Genomic DNA, 20,049 nt, shown 5'->3' with positions numbered 1-20,049 from the left:
ATGTCCCTATAGTTTAGCTGATCACTACATAGGTTCTAGTAATAGTTTGTTCCTTCTGTCCCTTCAGATTTGCCTCAATTTACTGTATACACCAGCATCAATTAATGATGTGTTTAGATATTTAGGGTAACTCTTGAAGATAAACTCTTTAATAAGATATTCTCAAATCACCCTATTTCTCTTCTTCTTCCACCTTCTTCCTCTCTCTCTCTCTACTCCTTCTCCTCTCTCTCTCTCTCTCTCTCTCTCTCTCTCTCTCTCTCTCTCTCTCTCTCTCTCTCTCTCTCTCCTCTTTCCCCCTCTCCATTCCTTTCTCCTTTCCTTTTCCCCTCTCATGATTGGGGATCAAATCCAAAGACATCTCCCATATTAAACAGTGATTCTCCAGTGCGCTACACTTGAAGTCAATGCTCAAATCACTCTTTTGAATATCCCAAATATTTTCATATAAAAACTTTTAAATAATGTGTACTGAGTTTCCTGAGTGGTGATTTTGGAGTAATAACTCTGAGTGTCTGTTGCATCTTCTCTTGCATGTCTTGTAATAAATCCTTATTGCGCTCACATTTCTAACCTTACATTCAAGTGTATCTTCCACACTGTAGCTAGAATCATTTTGTTAAATCAGAGGAAGGATTACTTCATTCTTCTCTGCTTGAAACTTTTACAGTTTCTGAGGCAACTCCATAGTCCCAGGGACCTCACAGCCTGTCTGGCTCCAGGCTTTCCGCCCAGACACACACTGTGATGTCTTGTTAGTCTTGTTTCGTCCTCCTGAACTATTTGCTCTTCCTTACAGGCCAGGCACTCTGTCCCTTGAGAGAGAGTCCCCTAGACTTGTTCTTCCTGTTGCTTCGGATGATCTTTTGAGTGGATACTTGGTTTATAGATTTTGGACGCTTGCTTAAAATTTAGGCTTGAAGCTAGGTTCTTCTCTAAGTAGACTAGTAAATGAAATCCCATCTTATCTTGTGGGTTGTTTTTCTGAAATTTTTATCACTAACAAATTTATTTGTGATGTCTTTCTTTAAAAAAATATAACTTGTGTAAATTTCATTTATTTTTTCCCTTTTTGCATACTCTGAATCAGTAGAAAAACTCCTGGGTTTGATTACATGTGTCTGGCTCAATAGCTTTGGTTTTAGTATAGAACTAATTAAACAAATTAAAGCTATCATTTAACAAATATTACCATGGATCAGTAAAGAAGGCATAGGGGGAACCAAGAACAGTGGGTAGGGAAATTATATACAAATACTACAATGAAACCCACTATTTTGTATGCTAACTCAAAAATGAAAAAGTACTGGGTATTAATAGCAGTATGTTCAATACTTACTTGCTCTCTAGTAATTGTATCACTCTGAAAACTCTCTTTACATTTACCTTTAAGTCACCTACTAATAATAATATAAGTAAATGAAGTGGTAAACCTATAGTTTTGAACCCGTTTTAGTAGCTTACATTGTTATTGAGGCAAAATCATGTTAGCTTCTCTGTACTCCGGGTTCCTTAGCTGGAAGATCAGGGAGGAAAGGACTCCTAAGGTCTACTCTTCCTGTGAAATTCAGAGAGGATACTATTCTATGAAATATCTTCTCAATATGTTTCTATGTGCCATCTAAAATCAGAGCATAATCAGTACAAAGAACCATCATTAATGACACCAGCAAGAAGTAGTACCTAGGGGTCCTTATTATCAGATGTCTTTATCTTTGTCAACAACACATCACCAAGACATTTTTCGTATGTATGATAGGAATGGATAAAATAATTAGAAGACCAGTGACCACAGGTAAGCCATTGAGATGAAAGTTTAATTTTGAATTGACTCTTGTTCACTAATTCATTATGAACTGAAATACATCAGAATTTCAGATAACAGTGTGATAAATACTTTTCGTCTATATGTATTTCTTACATTTCTGGAAATTTGTTGAGTATTACTATGCCACAGATTTCTGAATCCAAGAAAACACAATGTTGTTCTCAAATGGGTATTTAAACTGAAGACAAACATTTTACATTTGGTGTAGTTTTCATCTACAAGATTATAACTTGACTCTTGAATAATTCATGGACAATATGTGAGAGCGTGTAGATGGTTCTCTATGTGTTCATGGACCTGAAAATACAAATCCACAGACATCATCTTTCCCTCATTACATGTATAAGTGCCAAATGCAGTACAAATTAGATGTTTTGCATTGAATTTTAACTGCCAGAGTGTCATTAATTTGAATGTTAAAATACTGTTACACCTTGTGTGGATTTGACTTTTGAAACTCTCAGATAAAACAGAACATATAATGAAAGAGAAGCCCCTAACTTCTCATTATTCTGTGATGGACAAATATATTTGTGTCTCCTATGATTTTTCTTTTATTTCAGAAATGTTTTAAATGTGACATACTTTTGATAATATATTTCTTATACATTTTCATGCACATTTTATTTGAAATTATAGGAGAATAAAAACAAATAAATGCATGATTATTTACATAGCTGTGGCAGGCAGCCTCAGAGCATGCTATTATTGTGTTTATTGTTTCATGTACCATAATTGTTTTCAGTGAAACATGAAGTGAAATAGTTAATATACTGAACACAAGATATCTTAGGCCTCTACAAAATAATTTTCTTATTTGGTGCCAATTCATCTTGATTGGAAGATGAAACAGATCCTCAATAGTAAAAGATGCAGCCTCTGCTTGTCAGACATTTGGACAGCGGGAAATTCTTTTGTTTAGAAAACAATAGATCTCACAGTTCCTAGCATTTTACAGCTTGATGGTATTTGTTTCCATCATGCCATTTTCCTTATTGTACAGCACATAGGAGAACGCTTTCTACTGGCTTCAAACGTAGTCGTATAACAGGCATTGTTCAAAGGAAAGGCTTTCTACATGCATCACAATTTCTGCCTCGCTGCTGCCATTTCGTTCACACTTAGGTGATACATCCATCCTCATTAGGAAGCACTCTTCTCTTTGGACAGACTATTCCCCACAATCAACCAAACCTGTTCTCCTTTTGGATTTAAAATATCCGCCTAAAGTTTTTTCCTACTGCTTTTCTTTTTATGGTCTCCAACACTCTTTTCTTTAAGAATAATATATCTTGCATTTATTCATGCCTTATATTGTCAGAGTTTATGGTTAGAAGGGTGGAAACTATACAGAAGCAACAATAAAAGAGCCTGCTTCCAAATACTGGACTTAAAATAGGTAATGTCCCCCAAAGACCAGTTTCTAGAAAGTATGCTTAATCATTGCCAGAAGGGAAGGATAAAGCATAACTGTTTTATACGTCTAGTCACCTACCATTTAATATTTATAAAGCACATTTCTACTTCTCTTGAAGCTTAAATATTTTATGGTTATTATTTCTGTAATTTCATAAGAATCCTCTTAGAGAAATATTTGGCAAGTTAAAAAATTACCTAATGTGACCAAAGGAACATATGCATATGACTGACAGGTGATGTAATAGAGGAAATATAATTAACTGGGAAATAGCAGATGAGGGTCCATTTTGACTCATATAGCCACATCTGTCCCTTAGTAAATTCTATGGTTCCTGTGTCTTCTAGTTTTCATGTTGTTACTTTTCTTGTTGCTGTGGGTGATATACTATATGAACAATTTTAATAGGAAGTTTTTATTGTGTTTCATGATTTCAGAAACTCAATCAGGGCCAGTAGGTTTTCTTTGTAACAATGAAATGTAATACATAAGCCTACTAATGATTTTTTTCAAATATCTGTACACAATAAAAATTATTCATATATTAAGAAAAATGAAATATGAAATTCATTAATGAATGGATGGAGCTGGAAACTGTCATTCTAGTGGTGTATCCCATACACAGAAATACAAACATTGCATGCTTTCTCTCATTTGTGGATGTTTGCTTTGATTCTTCAGTTATGTGCTTCATTTGGAGTATCCATAGAAGGAAGGAACCATGGGAAAGAGCTTTTAAAATAACTTAGCAAAATCATAGTGGTAGGTTTTCTTCTAGGGCCTATGACTTGCCTAGCCACAGGTTCTTGTTCCAATAAAGGTGGCAGATACAGGATGCATAATTTGTACCAAGACTTAAATCTAATCAGAAAGTGGTTGGTTTGTTTGTTTTATTTTGTTTTGTTTTCTCATTTGCACTCTAACAGGGCGCTAGTGGGCATGTCCTTCCAGGACAGTCGTTATTGGATAAGATTGGTGAGTACTTTTCTCCTTCAGTAGTGTACATAGTATCTTCCAGCACCATGCAGACTAACTAGTAGGGTGAAGTCTCCAGGTGAGTAGCAGCTTGTTTTCTCCATGTTCTATGACTCAAGCATGTGGTGTTTCAGCAATAAGGTCATATTGTCTGGTTCCTTGGGATAAACAAAAGGATGGGAATGATCTGTAGTATTTGGGGAAGGGGGCATCTGTGGGAACTCTGAGCAATATCTCCAAAAGAAACAACCCACTTCTGGTACCAGGCTTTTTATTTGTCAGCTTTTGGTATCTACAGGAGGCCATTTTGCCACATTATTAGGTTGTTTCATTTTAATTCTTCCCTTTTTACACACAGGTATGTGTGATGATATATTATGTACCCTAATAAAATTTGCCTGAAGATCAGAGGACAGAAGAAGCCACTAGATTAAACATAGATGCTAGGCAGTGGTGGCACATACCTTTAACCCTAGCACTTTTGAGTCAGAGATCTGTCTGTATCTCTGTGAGTTCAAAGCTACCCTGGACTATATGAGATTGACTCAGTCTAGGAGAGAAAGAGCCAGACAGTGGTGGCATACACCTTTAATCCCAGCACTTGAGAACTCATGCCTTTGCTTTGGAAGCACATACACCTTTAATCCCAGGAAGTGATGGCTGGGCAAAGAAAGGTATAATAATGTGAGGAGATAGTAATCAGAGTCTCTTTCAGGCTAAGGAGTTGGTGAGGTAAAGGTGGTGGCTGTGGCTTACTCTGATTCTCTGATCTTTTAGCTTTCACCCCAATATCAAGCCATTTATTTTATTAATAAGACCATTTAGCAAATCGAGTTACCGGTATGATTATACACACATTATCTATAGATATGTATGTTCCACTTCTTACTCATTTTTAAATAATATACTATTCTAAGAAGGCTCTGAGAATTAAGAATTACTAGCCTCATTTCAAGTTTGAAGAAATTGTGGTTTTAGAGAGTTATACACTTGGCAAAATCACCTAGCTCCATGATACAAAACAAGATTGCACCTGCATGTTCTTTTCACATAAGCAAATACTGCCTGCAGTACTTCAATCTTATTTCTAGACATTATTTTAGCCAAAGATGGTAGATTTGTGACTTCAAATAGCCTCCTTTTTCTAGTCTTTATTCTCATACAAAAGCCTAAGAGATGGGAGTTTCTTCAACTATTTCAAATGTTTGAGACAAGGTTTCATGTTCACATGTGGGAAATTCTGCACAACATGCTGCTTCCAATTTCCATTGACAACACGAGGAGTTCCACTTCCTTTGTTAGTCAGTTGATCAAATATCTTTAAAAAGCTCCTCCATCTTCCAGATAAATAGTAGTTTTTAATAAGTCATTCTTTCATGAATTAAACAAACAAACAAAAAACCTTCAGGAATGCAATAATCCAATTTGAGTTATCTATGCAGTTTTTTATTATTTGTTTTAATGGTGAAAAATCTACTAACTTATTATACTCCACAAATCTGGCATGAATTTCAAAAACAGTGTCAAAAGGTCACAAATTAATTGACATATTGGTTTTTATATTGACATATTGGTTGTCTATAAATTAATGTATAACTACATTAAGTAAATTTCAAGTTCTTATTTTTGAAATATACCTCGAAGTGATTTCATGTAGAAAGTTCTTGAATTCCAAGCTGCTCATTTTCTGAGGTAATATTTTAAACCTTCATTCTGTAAATTCAACATTTTGTAATGTGAATTTACTACAAATGAGGAGCTCTTTCTTGTAGCCGTCCATATGTACTGTTTTTATATGCTAGTGAATATGGCTTTATTTTTAAGCAAATATTCCTTGATTCCATTTGTAAAATATTTCTGAAGAAACAAAGATGGCTTTGAACATATTTTCATTTTTCTCCTTTTACTGAGATTATGGGTCTTTGAACATTCCTCAGATGAATTTCACCTTCCCCTTTTGTCTGTTTCAAAGAAAAGGAGCCTTTGAAAGAGGTGCTTTTTCTTCTCTTTTAGTATATTGAAAGCTTCTCTTATACATAAATGAAATTTCCATGTGGTATTATGGTTGTCATTGAGGACAGGCTGTATTAAATGGAGAAAGAAGAAAACAAATCCATTTGCAGCTCTTCTTATGTTTTACATGGGCAGTCCTTGTCCCTGTCACTCATCACATCTGTTGCTTTGCAAACAATATAGGGAGAACAGATCCTGCATGCCAGTGTGCTTCGCCATGGGAATGACCACTTTCAAATATGGAAATTTTGGGCTGCTTTTGCGTGTTCACAAGTCATGGGTTCATGAAAGAATATGAAGTGCATGAGAAATCATAAGCTGCACCATCTCTCCCAAGGCCTGAGCAGAGACAGATAAAAATAAAAGTACACTTCCACTGTGAAGGTTATCATAGAAACAATTTGTTTCTTCAATATTAATTTTAACCAAAGAAACTAAGGACTTACTCTTGTGAAATTTAATATTCATGTATGTGATGGTTAATCTTGGTTGTCAATGTAATTATACCTGAGATCAACTGAGACACACGTCTGGGTGGATCTTTGAGGGTATTTGCTGAAAGATTAAATGAAGGGGGAAGACTCTTTCCTAGAGTGAGCAGTGCTTTCTGGTAATGGCTTAGACATAAAGAGTCCAAGGCAAGACTGCTTTTTTTCCTGCCTGCTTTAGCTTGACATTGGTACATTGACCTACTCTGTTGCTGTTACTTCAGTTGCTACCTTTATCTAATATCAGAATTCAGCTTCTTCATTCTTCCAAAGAAGATTGAAGACCAGTGACTCTTCAGGAATCCTCGAGGCCTTCAATGCCAGGTTAAGACTGCTGAAGTATACTGCCTGATGAACAGAACAGGCTCTTAGCATCTCTAGTGTGGACACAGCCATTCAGCCATTGTTGGCCTACCTAGACTGTACTATGTATGCCCATCTAATAACTTCTTGTTATAATATATACTTATATTCTGTACTCTCTTCCTACAGAAACCGAGTAATACTATACTGTGAAGTCTGACAGGAAATGCTGCCAAAACCTGATTTGAAGAAGGACAACAGCAGGCATGCTGTCATGGATGGAGGAAAGCTCATACAGCTGTAAGTTGCTATTTCTTCATTTAAAGAGAACTCAAGTGCCTACCACGTTAGTTTTAGTTTGTACAATCAAGCTGTATTATTTTGCTTGTTTTCTTTGCTACTGATATGTAAACATTCTGAATAAAATTGTCACTTACTAAGGCTTCATACTCAGATATAATACAATAGTTTTTTTTTTTAATTTTTAGTAAGAAAAGCATGCAAATATTTCCTGAAAAGTTTTCATTTTCACTTTATTTTTTAAAATAACTTCTTTTGTTTTTTGAGATTATAATATACTTATATCATCCCCTTTCCATTTTCTTTCTCCAAACCCTCCTATATACTGATCCTTTCTCTGTTTCAAATTCATGGCCTTTTTTTCATTACTTGTTGTTACATGCTTATATGCATAACTATATACAAATGTATTCCTAAATATATATTTGTGCTCAGTCTGGTTAGTTTTATATATGTAAACATTATATATTATGTTACTATATAACATACGTGTGTGTGTGTGTGTGTGTGTGTGTGTGTGTGTGTGTGTGCGTGTGTGCGTGTTTGTTATTTGTACTTGTATATATGTTTTCAGGACTGATCATTTGAAATTAATTAAGCAATTGGTGTGCTCTTCCCAGGGGAAGGTTATTTCTCCCACTCATAGCTTTCCTTAGTTGCCAGTATTGTTTTGTATGTGGTTGAGGTTTTGTGGACTCCTCTCTATCCATGATAGCATGTCTGTTATTATCAATTGATTTCCTAGTTTGAAATAAGAAACTACAAATTTCAAACAAAGGAAACAAAATTTCCACGTGTAACAACAATAACGTGACCTACCTTAGACTAGAAAAGCAGTGCTCAAGACCAAGAGGAAAACATTATAGACCTAACTGAAAAACATTATAGAAACTTATTTAATTATTTCTGGGCAAATGGAAGGCAACACTTGTTCTTGCAGAGGCAGAAAAATACGACATTGCAAGTTGGCTGCCTTAGCTATGGCTTCTATTGCTATGATGAGCCACCATGATCTTGACAACTCTTATAAACCATTTAATTGAGGCTGGCTTACAGTTCAGAAGTTTAGTGTATTATCATCATGGCAGGAAGTATAGTGGCATGAAGGCAGACATGATGCTGGAGAGGGAGCTGAGAATTCTTCATTCAAATCATCAGGCAGCAGGAAGAGAAACAGTGAACCTGGATTGAACATTTGAAACCTTAAAGCCCATTCCTAATGACTTCCTTCAACAAGGCTGCACTTACTCCAACAAGGCCACATGACCTACTCCTTTCAAATAATGCCATTCACTATGAACCTACTAGGATCATTTTCTTTGAAATCATCACATTGACAATAAATAAAACTACATCATTAATACAATTTTAATGCAAAATACCATTGCATAGAACTAAATGTACAGAATACAACATACAGAACTAAAGCAAATGATGTAAAATGTAACTAAAAAAAGTAAAATGGGTTCCCTCATCACTTCACCTTTTGTTAACCCATTCTCTAACACAAACCAAACTCATTGTCCTGTGATACGGGCACAAAGCCCACCACCTTTAGGAAATGTTAATTCTACCCATCAAGAATAAGATTACCACCACAATTTAAAGCCAATTTTGAAGCAAGCTTTAATTAAATACTGGCCAGGTGGATGGGCTCTGGTCATGTCTATACCCAGGTTCCCAGGAAATGGCTGAGAATCAAGTGTTGCAAGGGCTTTCCCTTCAGGTCCAATCAGGGGCAAGCATACATTCTGACACATTTTCTGCCTACATTCCTCCTACCCACATGTGATCAAGCACATCCAGTGCAGATGGGTCAAACAAACTTGTTTCAGGGAGTGAAAACATGTGACTTGTTATCTCCCATAAACAATAGTCTCCAGCATTTCAGGAACTATCTGTCATCCTTGGGCAAGGGGCTTGCAGATCAGTCATTTTTGTTTCAAGGCTCTCTAAGGCATAGTAATTAAAACTTAACTTCTCACAGAAGCCCTATTCTCTACTTCCTGCCCAGAAATCATAGCATGCCTATTGACTCTTTTGCTCTTCACTTGACAGGTTAATTGATTTTTTTTTTTTTGGTAGTTTTATGTATGTCTTCTTATAGTTATATTTCAATTCCCACCTATATATCAAGTATTGGTTCATTATCTTACATTCTTCAATATATTTCTATGTGACTATCCTCATGTCTGAATAAGTGTTTGCTATTTGGAGTGGGAATTTTTATACTACCATGCGAGGCATGGATGAAGTCCTGGCTATTGTTCGACATAAACATGGTGATGTCAAAGACCCCAGTGCCTCAGACTCATGGAAATGCCAAAGCCTTATCCTGGACTTTGTGCAGATTTTGAAAGTATATACAGAACACTTCAAACATACCTACAGCTTTCTCCTCTAGGATGTTTACAGACTGAGCCTGCTCTCTCTCAAAGATTTCCTACTGAGATTAGCAAAACCTGCCTCCTTGTTCAGCTGCATACAGTCAACTTGGCTTCTCCATTCAGAGGTATAAAACAGGCTGCTTTTGGCCTGCATAGATGTACCTCTGACAGAGCTCATGGCCTACAGGATCCCAGGTTTCTGCACATGTATCTGTCCTTTCTTCATTCCCTTGTTGACCCAGTCAATAGGCAGTGGCACTCCCAAACATTTTTGAGTTTATCTTTTCAAAATGTCACATATATTTTACCAGAGTTGAGCAATCAATTGAAGTCCAGGTTTACATTTTTCCTCTTTGTTTCAGATGTTGTAAAGTGTTTTGCTGTATAAAATTTGATCTTAAATGTTAGGCATTCGTTGTCTCAATCTATGATTGCAACAAGCCTGGATAGTCTTTGGTAATGGGTGCTCATTTCAGCATTATCTAATGACCTGGCAAAAATATAAGCTTCCTTAGTAAGACCAGCCTTAAATGGTTTCACCTTGACTGATAGATATCGTGTAGAAGTTAAAAAACGGAGAAAGTAGAAGCTAACTCTAATGAAAAATGTGACATTTATCTGCAAGGAGAGAAAAGAAAATCTCAGTATAGAGAAAGAGTAGCCTAAGCATTCCCTTTGTATTAGATTGAAAACAATTTAATCTAACATAGGTTATGAAGCAAGAGAGTATAGAAGCAAAGATACTTTTGTTATATCCTGTTAGGTTTAGTCTTGAGAAATCCTATAAATAATTATTTCTCCTGGTATGTTATATTTTGTTAACTTGAAGGAGCTTAACATACTGCAGTTCCCTAATCTAAATGTAAATTACTAAGAAAAGCAGAGAGGCATTAGTAAGTGGTGTTCTAAGAGTGTAAGCTTTGTGAAATGAGCAGACTGGAATTTGAATTCGGGATTTGCCTTCCTGTGGTTGCAGGAGTGTTGGCAGTTTACTTAACCCCTCTAAGTCTCCTTTTCTCATCTAGTAAAGGGAAGGGTCTTCCTCACTGTGAGAATGAACGAAGATTAAATTCTATTTATGAAAATGATGAACCATGTCTAACCTTTGGTGCATTCAATAAATTGTAGTTTAAAAATGTAACCTTGATTTTTGTAAAGTACAAAAATGGTCTAGTCATTTTCAATACCTCATTGTAATGAAAAATCAGAAGAGCAGATATTTAACTACTTTTGTCCTTAAAATTAATCAGAATTATTCTGTCATTGATTAAAGATTCACATTGAAGTAGTAAACATTTTGAGTTAGGAGATGTGTTACTATCCCACTATATAATTAAGTTTTTTTTTAACCACAATTTAAATATGTAGGTTACTGTTTAAGTACAGAAGAATTATTTTTTTTTTCACTTTTAGAAAATGAAATAATGGCAAACATTTTATCTCAAAGTGGTACCTAAAACAAAACAAATATAATCTCTAAACCTTTCTCCTTTTAACAAATCTCATGTCTTTTGGTGGGTTCAAGCTGTCTTATATGCCTCTTAGTCACAGTCCAGACAGTCCGATAGATCTGGTGTATGGGGGCAGTCTTAAGTGTCCTCTGCCTCCCACAAGGTATTTCTATAGGGGAGAATAATGGACACCTGGCTGCCAGAATGTGGGATTAAATGGATATTTATAAAAATCTTCAGGGGTGCAAAATCCTCTAAAGGCCAAGTACTTCTCTGCTTATTGAATTAATCATAAGGTATGTAGTTTTTCAGGAAATATAACTAAAATATTAGGACATCATTAGTCAATTTCAGATGATACAGGGTACATTCAGGATGAAATGGCTGCAGACTACTCAATTTCAGGAGATTAACTAAAATGTGAAGTGTTTTATTATACAATTTCTTGAAAATTACCATGACTTTCTAATTAGAGGATATAGAAGAAGCTAAAATCTAGTTTTCATTGATACTAAATGATCAAAGGACAGAGGTCTATCTTATAGAAAGTTATACATTAAAAAATGAAGAATCTATGATTTGTGTGCACTCATATCCCCTTTATCTTATCAAAAGTGCTTTTAGTATCTGAAAAGGTGATAATATTTTTCCCACTTCTAAGCCATAATATCATACTTCCAACATTCCTATCTCTTGGGCATATTATTAGTTCAGCCTTAATACAAATTCTTTAAAAAAATACTACTTTGCTTTCACAGTCTCCACAGAAACTTTCAGAAACAAGATTCAGAAAACCAGAGAAATGTTCTGGGTAGTAAGAGAGGAGAGAAAAATACCAGATTTCAGTGAGTTAAATGATGGCTATGCTGCTCTGTTCAGTGACTTGTCTAAGAAAATGGGGATGTTAGTAAAATCTTTAGTGGCATATCCATCAACAGTAATTGAGACTAAAACCCAAGTGAAAGCTGCAGAGCTGGAAGGGTTTAGTTTCAGACTCTAGGGCACTTTGAATGTGAAATACTTTTTTGCTTAACAACACCACCTGTGAGACTCTGTTTGCAGATATAATGTGCTGAGGAAGAACTATGATGTTCATTCTAGAGGTACAGAAATGACAAAATATTGTTGCTACATTCCTAGAGAAGCCAAACTTAAAACCTACACACTGTTCCTCAGCAGTTTCTCTGCAGATCAGTGGGAGAAATAGTCATCCCCAGGAAACAGCACATGAACTGGTTATCCAGTACCAAATGGTCAGCTCTGAAATCATATCTATGAGTAATATACAAACTGAGCAGGTATATTTAGGGATATATTTGTATACACATATACATGTAACAACAATTAAAGAAAAAAAGAGACCATGAATTGCAGAGAGCCAGGAGTGGTATATGGGAAGGTTTGAAGTTAGGAAAAGGAATGGGGAGATTAAGTAACTATATTATAATCTCAAAAATAAAATACAATAAAGTGGTTGAAAACAGTTAATTTCTGTAAACCAAGTCACAGGCTGGTGCCATTCACGTAAGACTACTAAAAACCAACAGAAGAGGCAAAAATCCCCATTGAATATGCTGCCATTTTCTTCCTTTCCCTTCTTTGCTTTCCAAATACAGACTCTAGCTGGCTGTGCCATGTACTGTGACGGTGCTAGTGCTGGAGAACTGAAGTGTATGATTTAAGCCACTTTGTCAACTTTATCCCGGTAGCAGAGTCATAGTCTGTAAAGAAGGAAACACATCTGTGAAGTTGACGATTACAGATTGTGATTTGTGATGCTAAAAAGAAGCACATGCGACAGAAAGTGAGTCTGAGCCTGGGTGCTTCAGGAATAATAATCACAGTGCTCTTCCTTGATCCCTTAAGGAAGAGGAGATCCTCTCATGGGACAAGCCATGGTAAAAGGCATGTTTGTATCTCAGCTAGAATGGCTTATGTTGATCTTGTCCCTGATGTCTTTTCACAGGTTGGAACACTCAAATTTCTCCTGGAGTATAAAGTCCTAAAGACAGCAGAGAGATTATCAGGGTGCCCTCCCCAGTCTTATCCTGTATGGCTATGATGAATGCACAGCATAGCATCCAGGGACTACCAGAGGATTCTCTGTTTCGGGGACAGAGTGCTGGGATGAGCGGAGCGTACTCTGGGCTAGTGTGCCCATTAACAAGTGTGCTTCCCAAAGCTCCTTTGTTTCACTGTTATAGTCAGTGAGTATTTAATTTTTTCCTCAGTTCCTTACAAGGGGATTAGTTTTTATTATGTCTTTGCTGTTCTATTCCCGATAGCTCTTTGTGGAACCACCAACGAGATTCTAATTCTGTATTGTCAACACTGGCACCTAAAGATCACATTCCGCTCTGGTAGAGAAAAATCTTTTGAAAATAAAAATGATCTACATGGGATTAAGAAGAAATCTTGTTCCCCAAAGACTGTGGTGTAAATAGAGCAGTGCATGGCCAGCTGTCAGAGGAAATCTCTGGTTTTATTCTCCTCCCAAGAGCGCAGTGAGCAGGGGTTTTCAGTGTATCCACTAGGATACTAATAAGACGCTAAATGGAAACACCTTTAAGATGTCTGTAGCTGCCAGTAAATCCTCAGGCTTATAAATCTTTGTGGCTGTGATGACATGCTGCTATTTTGTGACTTACACTGAGTATTTATTTTGCAAATGAAGCAAACTCTCTAGCATCAGGTACTGAATTCCTAAGACATTCTACTCCATTACATTTGTATCCTCGCAGCATCTTTGGTATTTCCCTTGAGACATCATCATGTACGTAGTTCTGAATGCAGAGTGATGTAATAAAGTGGAATAAAATATGGCTGCAGAATACAATGATGACACTGTGGCAGACCTCTTTAGCTGTTTTCATATTGAAAATTCAGCAGGACTATTAAAGTGTAATGGCACAGAACATCTTGTTAAAAAAAATCCTCAGCCCTGTATGGTCTTCTTGTTTATGGATGATATTTATTGCTTTTGTATTCTTACTGTGTGCTTCGAAGTCAATTGAAATGCAAGTGCTAATGAAACCTCCACCATAACACATTTATTCTTCCTTCCCCAAATGAGTCTACAAGATGTAAATGACTTACATATATCAACTGCTCAGGTTTTATTGTTTTGGGTTAATTTATTCACTGTAATATTCTTAATGAAAGTAATGACTCTTACACTAGTTTGTATATTCACACACTAGAGTTTTATTAAATCATGCTGGGAAAGTTCACAATGAAGAACCTAAAATAAAGTCCCATGTTTCATCAAATATATAAATGCACTCCACTTACCAAATATCAACACTGCATTATTTTGTTAATCATTGTTCTTAATTTCAATTCATCCATTTTTTAAAAGAAAAGGGCAGCCCAGCATCTCATAGCATATATTGCTATTACATAATTTTAGAGAAGAATATTCATCATAATGACCAACTTGTCATTGATACCCCAAGTCCATTACACAGTATATTGATTGTGAAAACCTAAAACAACCACTTTCAGCCTTTTCCTCAGTATTTGCATTTCTATGAGCATTTATATATTAGACAAGAGCAATCTTTTTCAGAATTAAATGAATTCCTCTCTGAATGAAAACAGAAGTGTAGTGTGTAATTCATTGTAAACTCTGTCTAGGAAAGCAAAACAATCGATGAGTGTTATCATTATGTGATAAAGTTTGAGAAAGCAACTATATATATATATATATATACAGTTGTTTATATATATATATATGTATTAATCTATATTAATCTATTGGTCTCTGTCCCTGTACATAGTCCTGATGCCCTGGTGCTTTTTTTCTGGCATCATCTCTAGCAAGGGCTCCCAAAATAGTGCCTAATAAACAAACACCCTGCTAATGTTTAGCATACCATTGGTCACACTTGGCCTAAACCCAGTTTTATAGTTCTCCCTTTCTTCTCTACTTATTTATCAGGAGATATTGCATCTCTTTCATAAACATAGCATTAAAATAATGGAATAATCCTTGAGTCTGTCTCTCTAAAGTACCCTATCTTTCACTGAGACAGTAGAAGAAATTTCAACTAGATCCCCTCTTCTCCATTCCCATGGAATACTTTGGGTCTATCTTCTTATGCTGTTCACTACTAATACAATTCAAGTGGTTTTACTGATATATTTTTCTTGTCTTTGACCCCCATTTATCTGATTTATCTTCTCAAACTATTACTCTGATCATACATTTTAACTACTCAAAGATTGTAAAGTGTCTGTCAAATATCACTAGCTACCAGGAAAATGGGAAAAAATTCACTGAAATTAATTCTGTCTCAGTCTAGTCAGAATGAAATCATTAAGAAATCAAAGAACGAGCCAGGTGGTAGTGGTGCATGCCTTTAATCCCAGCACTCAGGAGGCAGAGCCAGTCAAATCTTTGTGAGTTCAAGGCCAGCCTGGTCTACAGAGTGAGATCCAGCAAAGGCACCACAACTACCCAGAGAAACCCTGTCTTGAAACCCCTCCCCCCCCAAAAAAAGAAATCAATGACCAACAAAACTGGTGAGGATACAAAGAAACAGGAGCCTGTCGGCATTTGTATTTGGTAGTATTGCAAATTAGTCCATGTAATGTTGAAATAAAAGCTTTCTATATAAACACCTATAGAACTAATAGAACTAAAACCATATCTACCCAGCTTTATAACCTCTGAATATTTGTCTAAAGGACCCTAGGCCAATATATCATAGAGAAGTTTCAAATTAAAGTTTATGGTAACACTATTTATAATAGCTAAGTTACAGAATCAACCTAGGAATCTGTCCAAAGTGACTGGTTAAAGAAAATGTGATACTGTGGTAAAAATGCTGATATTTGCAGCCAAAATGTATGCAACCACAGATCAGCAGATGAAATGAATTAAGTTAGACTGAAAAAGGAAAATATTACAGTTTTCTCTCATTTACAGACCCTAGATTTTCTATGGCTACATTAACTCATGTATGTATATTTGACATGAAAGTAGACATGAAACTGTCTAGGAAAACAAAATAGATTAAGAAAGATGAGGAGGTTGGAGACTATGGAAAACATGTCAGGAAATAGTATGGTATAAGATTATTATATGCTTGTATGCAAATGCCTTTATGAAATCCAGTACTATGTGCAATGAACATAAGCCAGTAAAAACTTTAATTTTCATTATAATTTGGATTTCTTAGCAGAGGTTGCTAGTCTACATTTAATACCTACTTACTCTGTTAGTAGTTTGCCATCCTTTCTCCTCACTAATATTAATTACAACTAAAATTTAAAGTCACACTATCCCCAGACCTCAATTTTCCTGATATTATTTAACAATATTCTTCAGATCCATCCAGACATTTACAACAAACTGCAAATTATTTCAATTCTTTACCATATTGGTCTACATGCTCCTAGAAGAGAAATTTGTTATTTCTTCTTTATATCATTTATGATATCCATCACAAAGCTATGGGCGTGAATAGTGCACAATAAACACGTGTTTAATGAGGTTAAGTAAAGTACTTAAGATACATTCTTTCCCTACTGTCTGTCAAATAACTCAACTCCTTCAACCTTGATTTACAGCCTTATTTTCTATATTACTGATTATTTTATTTGTTCTTCCTTAAAGATAAAAGAAAGCAAGGAAAGGAAGGAGGGAGAGGAAGAGGAAGATGAAGAGAGATAGGCATGTGGGTGCTATGAAGAAATCCAGGAAAGGGAAGGCATATGTGTGATCTAAAGGACACTAGTGGACAGCTTCAAGATCAGCCTGCTTGGGTGTGCTTCCTGAGGTTAAACACACACACACACACACACACACACACACACACACACACACACACACACACATACACACACAACTTCTTACATTATAAGAAAAGCATTTACCACATGATCAGCCTTTCCATTAAAAATATGTTTTCTGAGTTTACAAAAGGACTTTCTTCTCACACTGATTTTCCACCCATGTGACAGCAATTTGAAGTCAGTCTTTGAGTGACAGCTCATGTTACATCATTGTGAACTGGTGAATGATCGCTTCCAAAGAAACAGCAAAGAAGCCCTTCAAAGTATGAAAAAGCTTTTCGTGAATACTGTACTTTTGATTTAGATCCATGTGAGAAAGGGCTTTTCAAAAAAGTAAAAGTCACAAGTCTCACTGTGCCTGCCTTTAACCTCTCTCCATTCAACCATGGGTATCTATAGCATGATACTGCTAATTCTTTGTACTCATAGCCGACAAATTTAATTTTCATTTCTGTTTAAAATGAATCCTTCAAATGGTAGAAGACGTTTTTTAAAGCAGCCTCCATTTTTTGATCTTCGACTTGGTTTCTCACTGATTCCTTTTCGTTTGCTTGCTTTTGTGTTCTAAATGACAACATGAAGGACTGATACATTTGTTTGCAAAATTTGAAGAGAATATTTTTTTAAATATTCATATTTTTCCATGCTCCATGGAGGATATAAATGACACAAATCAGTCTTCTTGTTGTGGGTGTTGTTGAAGGGTGGTTTACAAAGGTGCATAGCAGACATAGAAGGACTGGGTAGTAAGTATGATGGGCTGTACGATGCAAAATTCCCGAAGAATCAATAAAATATTGTGCTGAAAAATATATTTTCATTTCATGTGTCTGAGTATGTGCCTGAATGTCTGTCTATCTGTGCACCACTTGCTTGCCTGGAGCCAGGTAAGGCCAGTTGAAAACACAAGATCTCCTGCAACTGGAATTATAGACCAGTTGATGATCAGAATGGGATTAGTTCCTCCCCAGAGTTCTGTTTCCCCCAATGTTAAACGCATTCTTTGATGTTTGGTTTGTGTTTTTTAAGAGCTGATTTTTAATTAATCAATTTTGTTATATGACAATTTCATACATGTATGATGAATTCTGATATCTTTACCTCATCACTACCAATCTCCCCTTGTCAGTACCAGTGCCTATCATAGATTCATGACCCTTGCTTTTCCTTTATGATCCATTTTGTGTAACCAGGGTCTTCTGTGAGGCCATTGAATTGAAACTATCCATTAGAGCTTGATTTGGTCACCAGTGGTTATGCTATGATGACAATGATTTCTCTTCTACTTCTCTATTAGTCTATCAGTAGCAAATAGTATGTCAGTGAGTGTCAGGGCTCTTTGAGATCCTCCTCCATCCACATGTGGCTGTTAATGGACCAATTCTGGTACAGACCCAGAGTAAGCATCTGGCTTGTTCTTTTTACAAATAAATTATTTTATTTTATTCTATATTTTTCCAGAATTTTATATATTAGTATAGTATTATATCATATCCCTAACTCTGCTGGTATCCTTCAACTCCCTCTTAAATTCATGACTTCTTATTCTTTAGTTATTGTTATGATCACATAACATGTATGAATTTATAAATACAGCATTCTGAGTCCCTTTATTATTACTTTTATGTGTATGTGTTTGACCACATCATATTTTATAACCTATCAGGGGGCTCATCACCAGAGAAAACTACTTCTCCTTCTCTAAGCAGTAATTGATTAACTATAGTTCTCTAAGGGATTGGGCCCTGTGATAGTCACTGGTCCACATGGGCATGCTATTTTGTCATTGTGCTGATCTTGTTCAGGCAAGTATATTGTTGAGAGTTCATGGATGCAGCTTCCCTGTCATATATAAAAGACATTGCCTTGCACCAGACATCCTGATCTCCTGGCTCTTATAATCTTGCTACCCCTTTTTCTGAACTGTTCCCTAAGCCTTAGGTGTAGGGTTTGTGTTATAGATATATCAATGGGGTTGGACAGTCTACAGTTAGTTGTTCTCTGCATTTTGACCAGTTGTGCTTTCTGTATTGGTATCTGTCTGTTGCAAAGAGAATCTTCTTTGATGAGGGGCTAGAGCTACACTTACCTGTAGGTATAGAGATAAGTATTTAATTGCAGTTAGGAATTGTGCTGCTTTAGGAAATTGGCAATAGTAAGTTCTCCTTTAGGGTCTATAGCTTTACAAGCCATTGGTAGTTGGTTAGGTTAACAGTACCAGACAAGAATTCTCTCCTATTGAGTGGGCCTTAAGTCCAACTAGACAGCTGTTGGTTACCACCAAGATATAAGTGCCACTATTGCACCTTTCTGGACAGCTTAATGTTCTGGTCATAGTTGTGGTTTGTAGGTGTCACATCTGGGAAGGATTATTGATTACTTTTCTTCCTTAGCAGCTTGCATAGCTCCTTCCAGTACTATAAGAGCTTGTCATCAAGGAGGAAGATTCTAGGTCAAATCCAGCTTGATCCCACCAAGTTCTGTATCTAAAGTGTGTGATATCTTGAGAAATAGGGTCTTACCTTCAGTTTATATGGGGCAACCAAAAATAATAACAACGAACTATATTGTTATGGAAGTCTCTTCGATTGCCCTGAACAATGTCTGGAAAGGAGATTTCAATGATTGGCACTTGAGTTTTAGTTAGATAGTTTTGACATTTGGAGCAAAACACCAAAGCCTAAGCAGCATAAATTCAATAAAAAATACATAAAATCCACATATATGCAACTTTTTATAAACATAATATTAGTTACTGTGGCAGTTTTAAGCATCCTTAGAATTATTTATCTCTTTTTCCTAACTGTTCCTTTGTTTTGGCCTCTCTCCTACATCTTTAGCTTAAGTCACTCTCTATTTTGCTTTTTAAGGCTTTCTTGTTGAATAGATTTAATTTTGGGAACAGATTAGGTTTATTCTTCTTTAATGAAGTTCTTTAGAATGTGAAAACTGTGAGCCAGATGCAGACTTTGTATGACAAGAAGTTTGTTGTTTTCAAATGCTTGATTTTGACCTTACCATATCTTTTCCTGGTCAGTCTTATATCAACATTCTGTAGATCAGTTATTATGGTGAAGGGGTTTTGTTT

At 35.9% G+C, this 20,049-nt stretch overlaps 1 long non-coding RNA gene across 1 annotated transcript; it reads left to right on the top strand.

The window, feature by feature from the left end:
• The first annotated feature begins 334 nt into the window (after positions 1-334).
• LOC143272272 (uncharacterized) lies at positions 335-17,090 on the top strand. The gene is made up of 5 exons (XR_013049684.1): positions 335-6,617; positions 7,214-7,324; positions 12,779-12,966; positions 13,129-13,369; positions 16,783-17,090. It is a non-coding gene; the product is annotated as an uncharacterized LOC143272272 (long non-coding RNA).
• The last annotated feature ends 2,959 nt before the right edge of the window (positions 17,091-20,049 follow it).

This window comes from Peromyscus maniculatus, chromosome 3, assembly GCF_049852395.1.
Source record: "Peromyscus maniculatus bairdii isolate BWxNUB_F1_BW_parent chromosome 3, HU_Pman_BW_mat_3.1, whole genome shotgun sequence".
In the NCBI taxonomy this organism is placed as follows: domain Eukaryota; kingdom Metazoa; phylum Chordata; class Mammalia; order Rodentia; family Cricetidae; genus Peromyscus; species Peromyscus maniculatus.
The sequence above is the reverse complement of the archived record's forward strand: the minus strand, read 5'-3'. Positions and strand labels throughout refer to the sequence as shown.